The sequence below is a fragment of the Crocodylus porosus genome, unplaced genomic scaffold (genome assembly GCF_001723895.1).
Source record: "Crocodylus porosus isolate Cpor-Errol unplaced genomic scaffold, CroPor_comp1, whole genome shotgun sequence".
NCBI classification, from domain to species: Eukaryota; Metazoa; Chordata; order Crocodylia; family Crocodylidae; genus Crocodylus; species Crocodylus porosus.
Genome location: NW_017728909.1, coordinates 74,775,602 through 74,784,118, shown reverse-complemented (window position 1 = coordinate 74,784,118; position 8,517 = coordinate 74,775,602).

Genomic DNA, 8,517 nt, shown 5'->3' with positions numbered 1-8,517 from the left:
GGGGGGCTTCGGGGGAGTGGGGGCGCAGCGGGCTTCACCCGCGCGTCTCTCACTGCTCTGGAGCCTAACTGAGCTTTTTTTCCCTGTTTGGCAGGCCCTTTTAAACTGTGCACGTGCGCAGTGGGCCTGCCGTCAGGGAAAGCTGATTTCTCAGGCCAGGCGGGGCCCTGCCCGGGATTTGGGGGGCCCTGCCCTACAGGAGGGGGACTGCTGAGTACCCCACTCCTTTTCTCTCTCCCTGGGGGGCTGGGCCAAGTAGGGGCCTGGGTGGGGGCTTGACCCGGCCCGGCTCCATGCAGCCGCCTCCTCTTATGCCTTCTATGTTGTTATTGACTGGGTTGACACCAGTTCAGCTACCAACCCTGCAATTAATTAATGCCAAGAAGGGGATTTACTGAGTTTTGGGCATAAGTAATGAGTACTGATCCTGGGGTTGGGGGTTGGACCTGATGATCTGTTTAGATCCCTTCTGACCCTAAGTGCTATGAAACTATGAGACAAAATGGGCCTTTATCTTCATTGACTTTGGAGAAATAGGAACAGAAAAGGGATCAGAACATTTCTCTCTTTGCTAGATAGTTCAACAGTTGTTTCAGCAGCATAACCAGCCTTCTAATTGTTAAGACCTTGCTTGCAGTTTCAAAGGCTTGTGACCTCATTTTGTAAGTGTGTATACAAGGTACCAGGAAGAGAACTGAAAGCTATAGTATGACATTAGGTGCAACTTCTTTCCCTGGTGCAGAGAAGTGTCAGCCTGTTTGCCAGGCTACTTCCTCAAAGCAGAGAGAGATTTAAAACTTGGGCAATCCCAGGGCCATGGGTTGTATACAGTAGACAGGTTATTCTCTATTTTAGCGACATTATCTCCAGGTTTCTTGATAATGAGCAGTGAAATATCAAATGATTCTTAGTAAGGTGATATTTGAATTATATTAATTGACCTCCAAAATTAACACTTCCATTGAATGATTATTGCAGTTCACACTATTCATACCTATTGTTTCTGGTTGCCTAGAGATTTAGGAATGCAACAATGGATTAGCAACTTGATTTTTAAAGAAATTATAATAGCTATCCCATTGTATCTCCCAGGCATAGATCATTTATTCCAGAATAAAAGTCACATTTCCCCAGAATAATTAATGTCCTTCTAAAGGGGAATTATTTTGGAATAAATATTTTTTTAAATAGTTAAGTAAAATCACTTGCTCCAAACTAGCTATTAATTTTCCCATATAGGAGAACTCTAATGTTTTTGCTGAAGGGCCACATGAAACAGATGAATTGCACCACAATTTTTTTCTTTTCCAAAGAAAGAAAATTATATCAGCTACATGAGATCAGTCATATCCTCCCATATTCCGAATATGTTATGGCATCTAAATGACAAATTTAAATATGGAGAAATATATAATCAATCAACATCACAATATCAACAGCAAAAAATATGCAGACCTAATTTTATGTATCATGTTATTTTAATACATCTTTTCCATTGCATCTGCACCATGTGGAAGGGCTTTTCCCTAGCTATAGCCTAATCTGAGAATACATCTAGTCACACTAACTCAAAGAATGAGCAGACTCCAGTGTCATGTGTATCACCATGCTTGTGCTGAAAAATGGTGGCAGAGGTGCTCTTACTAAAGCTTGTTCGATGGCATTTGAGCAATATACCTGTTCTTTCACTGATATAGTACAAGTCCTTGGGGAAATCACTTACCTTTTCTGTGTCTGTTTCCTCAACTATTAAATAATGGTATGAACACTTGCCTGTTTCACTAGGTGTGAGGATTAATTTGTTATTGCAGAGTTTGGCTAGCTCTTTGAAACTAATGTGATATAATATTTAAGTCCTAGCTTTTATTTTTCCCATGCTGTTTTTTTTTTTATTATTATTATTTGAATTGCATGTTTGTGGTTACTCTTGGCATCTTTCTGATAATATGTTGCTAGAGTTTCCTGTTCTAGAGGCCTGATTTTAATCTCTCTTACATTGTAGTGTAATTGGGTACCCTGACCTGCCAAGGAAAGAGGATTCGGAAGATCTGTAGTGCAAGTAGCCCCAATCTGGTGGAGAGAGAGAAATGCTCCCAGGGAAAGATTGAGCCTTGGAGAGAAAGGACAGCTTTAAGGATTGAAGGCTGGTAGCTTTGCATGGTTATCCAAACTATCAAGACCGTGCTCTATGTGGGGAAGAGCAGCACAATAGTCTCCCTGTTCTGTCTGTGAAGAGGACTCTTTTAGTGGGCTGGCAAGCAACCATTGTGGAGGAAAAAGTGTGACCCAGGGCTTGCCTATACCACTATGGTAACCAGTCCCAGCAAGGACAAGGTTCAGCATGCCAACCAAGTCCAGATTCAGAAATTTGCCTGAGAAGCTGTTCCAGACTTGTCCCCAGCACTTAAGCTTGAGCCTCATTCCTCAGAGGGTCTGAATGGACACTTGGGTTTAGGAGACTGGGCCCAACTGGTGAACTTCCAGCTCTATGATGCATCAGCAGATTTAGTTGGTCCGACATTTCCCAGGCAAGTTCTTACCAGGCCTGGCCATTAGCCAAGGTGTCAGAACCTCCCCTTTGGTGTATGACAGAGACATAAAGTGCACCGAGGGGAAAAGACTTTTTGCTATCAATACTTTTTTTGTGTTTGAGTTGCTTTCATTTTGAAAGACCAGTGGCCAGTTCAAGAGGAGGTGGGCCAGGGGAATATAAAGGTCCACTCTTAATAAGTGCCTCAAAGCAGTAAGCCCACTATGACTGTTGTAGTTAGCAGCACTTGCTTGTTTACCCTGTCTAAAATTGACAGATGTAAGATGGAAAAAGACCCCTTCTGAGTAATTCAGTCAAATCCTTCTGACATTGCAGGCAACTATGATCGAGTGCCACCTGAAAGTAATCATCTTTTTTTCTTCCAATGACTTTTGTTGGAACACTATAAAACACTGTTGCTCCAGTGTTTAGAAACCATTTTCTAGTTTTCAGGCTAAACTTGTTTAGGGCTAGTTTATACCAATTTTTTTCTTGTGCTAACGTTGTCCTTCAGCTTGAGCAGTTATTTTCTGGTATGACTGCCATCTATAAATACATGCTCTTTCTAGACTTTTGTTTTGCTAGGTTAAATGGGCCAGCCTCTTCTAGCCTGCTTTTATAAGACAGGGACTCTAGTGGGTTGCTTCTCTTTTAGTGTGATCCAGAAGCCAGTTTGCTCACAAAGTCCAGCCAGCTCTCAGTTCAAGTCTGTTTATTTTACAGGGGGAACACTTGTCCCCCACAACAAACAAGGCAAGTAACAAACACAAGCAAAACCTCTGGTCTTTCTTCGGACCTTGGGAGAGAGGCGGCTCAGGCTCAGTGCTTGTTCCTCAGCATACCAGCCTTCTCTCCCCCTTTGCTACCCTCCCTGGGAGCCTTTAACTTCCCCTAGGGCCAGTCAGTCATTCCTGTCAGCTGATCCAGTGCTCCTAGGCAGGCAGGCAGGCTCCTCTTTTTATTTCCCTGCAGCTGGGCTTTAGCCCCTAAGCCATGGATCTCCTTACAGTCTCTGTTCCCTGTGCCATCCTAGTAGCTCTTCGGTGTCCTATTCCAGTTTGAATTCATCCTTTCTGAATATGGGTAAATGGAATGGTAGAGAGTGTTCCTGATAAAATCTTTCTAGTGCCTTGTACAATGGCCTTAGCACTCCCTATCTCTGGAAATACCTTTCCTGATCCATCCTATGATTGCATTTGCCTTTTTAATAGCTGCATCACATTGATGGTTCCTAGTCAGGCCATAAATGACATTCAAAGGTGGCATTAGGGCAGTGCAAAACTATGGAATTGCCCTGGGTTACAGCCTATTTGGGGCTTCCATTATATTATGGTTATGCTATAGTATCATTGTCTAGTAAAGAGTAGGAACTTGAAACTGGACCTTATTTGGGCCCTGAAAAGGTAAACCCTACCTCTGATAATGGGTATACTAATCATCCTCCAAATGACTAGTCTTCTTTGCTTTAAATTAACAAGCTTATAGAAGAAATGCTTATTAGTTCTCAAGCTCATGGCTTGCCCTTTGTACTCTAAAATTTCACTTATTGCTCCAGTCTTCAGTCATCTAGTATTTCCTGACTGATGTTCTGGTCCTCTTCTTTATTGATGATGCTTCCCAACTTTATCTCATTAGCAAATTCCTACTGTTGTCTGCTACTCATAAATGAAAAGGTTAAATAAGATCAGCACATTAACTCTGTCCTGAAGAACTCCACTAGCGAACACTTTCCAGAACAGAGATCTCCTTTCAGTGCAGGTATTTGTAAATCTCCTCTTGCCAGTTTATTGCTCACTTTATAATTAGTGAACTAATACCCATCTTCTCAAGATTAATTAAAAATCTCCCATATTGCATAGTATCAAATGCTTTACTAAAATCCAGATAGATAAAATTTACCATGCTTCTTTTGTCTAAACAATCAGTTCAGTTATCAAAAAAATATCAGGTCTGACCAGAGGCATAACTAGGAATTTTGGGCTCTTGAATAAAGATGCCAGAGAGCTGGGGGAGGGGGGTTGGCAAGTGCCAGACAACCTTACCTCTCCTGCTATTGTAGCACATGCTCCACAGCAATGGTAGCCATTTCCCTTGGAGGGGGAAAGGGCACTCCAGAATGGTGCCCCCTCTAAATTTGCTCCCAAAGCTGTTGCCCTACTTGCCCACCCCTAGTTGTGCTACTGGGTCTGGCTACCTGGTGACTAAAACCTGAAGCCTGGCCTGTGAGCAGTTCTGAACTTCATTATAGCTAAACAGTTTGTAAATATTCCTTATTTCACATAGGGTAAGCTCTGCATATGGAAACACAGATAGCTTTACGGAGTGTGTGCAATTATCTGTGGAGGCTGAGTGATTTGAGAACCTGCAGTGCACAATTACAGAGCCCAGACTCCACTCTTGTGAATTAGGAGTTCAGTTCTGTCAGAATAAGAAAACAAGAAACCCAAAACTTAATAAGGATTTTTGGGACACTTCAGAAAGAGCTGAAAACTACTCTTAGCCATGGAGGAAGAAGGATTCTATCTGGGCTATGGTGCATCTTGGGTTCAGGCAATTGAGACGTATGAAGGCATTTTGCCTTTTAGAATGGTATTTTGCTATTTAGAACCCAGTTATTTGCATTTCACAAGACGTACAAAATGGGGTATCAGGCAGATTTTTGCCAACTGCAGAACACATCAAGAGGGTATCTGTATCTGTCAGGTCTGGCAGATTCTAGATGTGCCCAAAAACAACTGTTAACAGATCAGGGGCCAATCGTCTTTTGTGGAATTCTGACACAGAGATCATCTCAAATGCAGATAGGCATGGTATCGCATCATCAGAATAGCTGTAATGCCGGTAAAGGAGCAACAGGCAGAGATTCAGGTATCTATCTTTTTCAGGTGCTTGATGAAATACTGTCAGACCTGACCCATCTCCTAGATATAATTGCTAAGGGGCCAGACTGGTTGTTGCAAGAAGAGGGGATCTAAGTTCAGAAGCTGGTAATTAAGTTCTGAATCTTCTCCCCAAAACTCCCACAATTACATACATATCTAAATCAGAAAGAAGGGAAATGTAGCAGACAAAACAGGTCTCAGAATATTTCACTGAAAGCACAAAAAATGGGTTTTAACCAGCTTTAAGCCTCATGCCCTGTAATCATCATAAAGAGCTAAAGTTCTTAGTAGTATTGGCTGGGGCTGTGCAACATTTTGGATCATGATTTGTATCTGGAGATGATTTGGATGATTCAGAGGCTGAATCTACAAATCCGAACTGAATTGCTGGAAACTTTAGGCTTTCTGAATTGATTCGGAGCTTCTGAATCAATTCAGAGATTCGGCCATGGGGTATAATGGAGAATCAATGAACTATCTATAACCTTGTTGTCTTTTGGCTGATTCAGATGAAACTTGCAGGGATGGTAGCCTCTGCTAAGAGCATGATGCATGCCAACTTTCAAGGTAATAGGCACAGGGGTTTCTGGGAAACTGCACCTCTGTGTCCTGAAAGTAAAACTCATGTCTCCTGTATATGTTAAGCCACAGTGGGGTGAAAACTGCAGGGATGGTAGCTCTTGCTGAGGCCACAAAGCCTGACAAGTTTCAAGGAGATAGGTGCAGGGGTTTGGGGGAAGACAGAGACAGTCAGTTGCATAAACACCCATATCACTAGTTTTGCCTGTCAGCAGCCAGAGGTGCAGGACCCCAGAACCCCCCTGCACCTATTTTCTTAACAGCTGGCAGGCTTCGTGGCCTCACCAGGGGCTACCACCCCTGCAGTTTCATGCCACTGTGGCTTACACACACACACACACACGAATGAACGAATTGGCCAAAAGACAATGAAGGTATAGATATTTCATTGGTTCCCCATTATACTCTATGGCCGAATCTCCAAACCGGCTCAGAATCTTCTGAAGCAATTTGGCTGAATTGAATTGGAAAAATGATTCGGATCTCCAAATCGAATCTCTGGCTTATGAATTGACCAAATCTGAATCGAATAGTTCCTTATTTACACAGGCTTAGTATTGGCTTCATTTAAAAGCAACATCACTCTGTTTGTTGAATGCATACACTCTCTCTTTTTCAAGAGAGATTTTTTTTAACGATAAATTACATTAAAAAACTCAAATATATCTAATTAATTTTTCAATTGCTTAATGGCATATTAATCAGTTGATGACATATTGTTTTTAGGCAGAAATAAAAGTAAAAAAAACAGAGAGCCACTTAAAGACCTAAGCAGCTTTCTTTATAACTTTGACAAGATACCACTCGCATTCCTTCTACACATCTGTATAGATAATGTATGTCATCATACATCTGTAGTTTTAGTATTGTCAACAAAAACAACCTTATCACTAATCTTATACATTTGGTGTTTTTTTTTCTCTTAGAATAAAGTGTTACATGAGAAACAACTCAAATTTAAAGAGGATTTCTAGGTCTTATGGTTTCAGGAAAAAAAAAAAAGCTTGAAAACATGAATAACTGACAGGTCAAACAGCAGAAAGCAAATAAGTCAGAACTTTCGATATTCTTAAAAAGAAAAAAAATACAGTGCTTTGAAGCCAATGTCACTGATTTATTTTTTTTAATTTTGCGGGTTGACAATTGTGAAGGGGTTTAATTCCCTGCTTCCTGTCCCACCAGCTGGGATCTACCTGATGCACCCCCCCCTTGTTGCTGCAGGGGCGGGGGCATGGCTCCCTGTGGCAAAGGGGGCAGGAAGGGGTTTATTCCCCCTCTGTCCCCAGGGGACTGCAGCCAGGGTTTGCCAGCCCTGACTGCCACCTCTGCCAATCACTTCCTGAGCAGAGAGAGCGGCAGAATAAGCTCCTTCCCTGCCCCTTCTGTCAGATGCTGGCACCATTATAGACTCCACTGTCTCCAGAGAAACACCACCGAGAGTGACATATTGCTGTTTACATGGACGTTATTGTGGATGGGCTGCCCATATCTGCTTCACTACAAATGAGAAGTCTGCAAGCTCAAGAAGCTGATTCCTCTTGCCGATATATAAAGAAATACTGCTTGGAAGGATGGCCTCAAGTAAGATTCAAGGACTGTGAACTAGCGAAGTACCAGCAAGAGAGATTCAATCTCCGTGCTTATAGATTCATAGATGTTAGGGACTAGAAGGGACCTCACAAGATCATCAGGTCCAGCCCCACTACACTTGGGCAGAAAAGACTGCTGGGTTTTTTTTTTTGAAGATTTTCAGAGTAGGTGCTTTTACCACCTCATGTTGTCAGAGACTTAGTCACGTTCCACAACAGAGTAGTGGACATAAGAAAGAACTTCACTGTCCGAGCCCCTAAGGTTTGGAATTGATACCTTCAGCACTATGCCAGGAAATCCTAGTAAAGATTCATGATGATCACTAGGGCATTACAAAATGTCAAGGCAGGGCCTGCCAGACAGTTTCGTGGCCCTCCATCTGTGATGACTGTGGTGAAATGCCGGGCTAGCGGCTCCGGCACCGCTTAGGGGAGCTGCGGGCTTTGTGGAGTTGTGCGAGCACGCGGCTTGTGGGGCGGAATTGAGGTAGCTTTTAGCCGCCCTCGAGGTTCGCCGAGTTGGCACAAGTAGAAAACTTAGAGTAAGTAGTTAGTGTCTCTTAATCTATAGGGTGTCCGTTGGTTCACGAGGTTCCAGAGCCAGCCCTTGCGTTCCAACAGTGGAGGTAGTCCAAAGCTAGGTGCAGCTGCCGGCTCCTTAAGTCCCAGAACTGGTTAACGGCTCATTGAGATGGAATGTTAGTAGTAAAAGTTATTACGGAGTAGATATAGAGTAAAATGAAAAGATTTGTTCACTCACCTGGCCTCACCCTCTTACAAGTAAGAGGGGAGGCCGGTTGGAACGAAGTTGCAGTAAATACAAGTATAGCGAGCGTAGATAAGCTGTCTAAGCTATGATGAAAGGCAGTCGAGAAGCAGAGTCTCCGATGTTTCTTCAGTTACAGTATGCCGGATACTAAAGGGGTCTGTTGGTTCA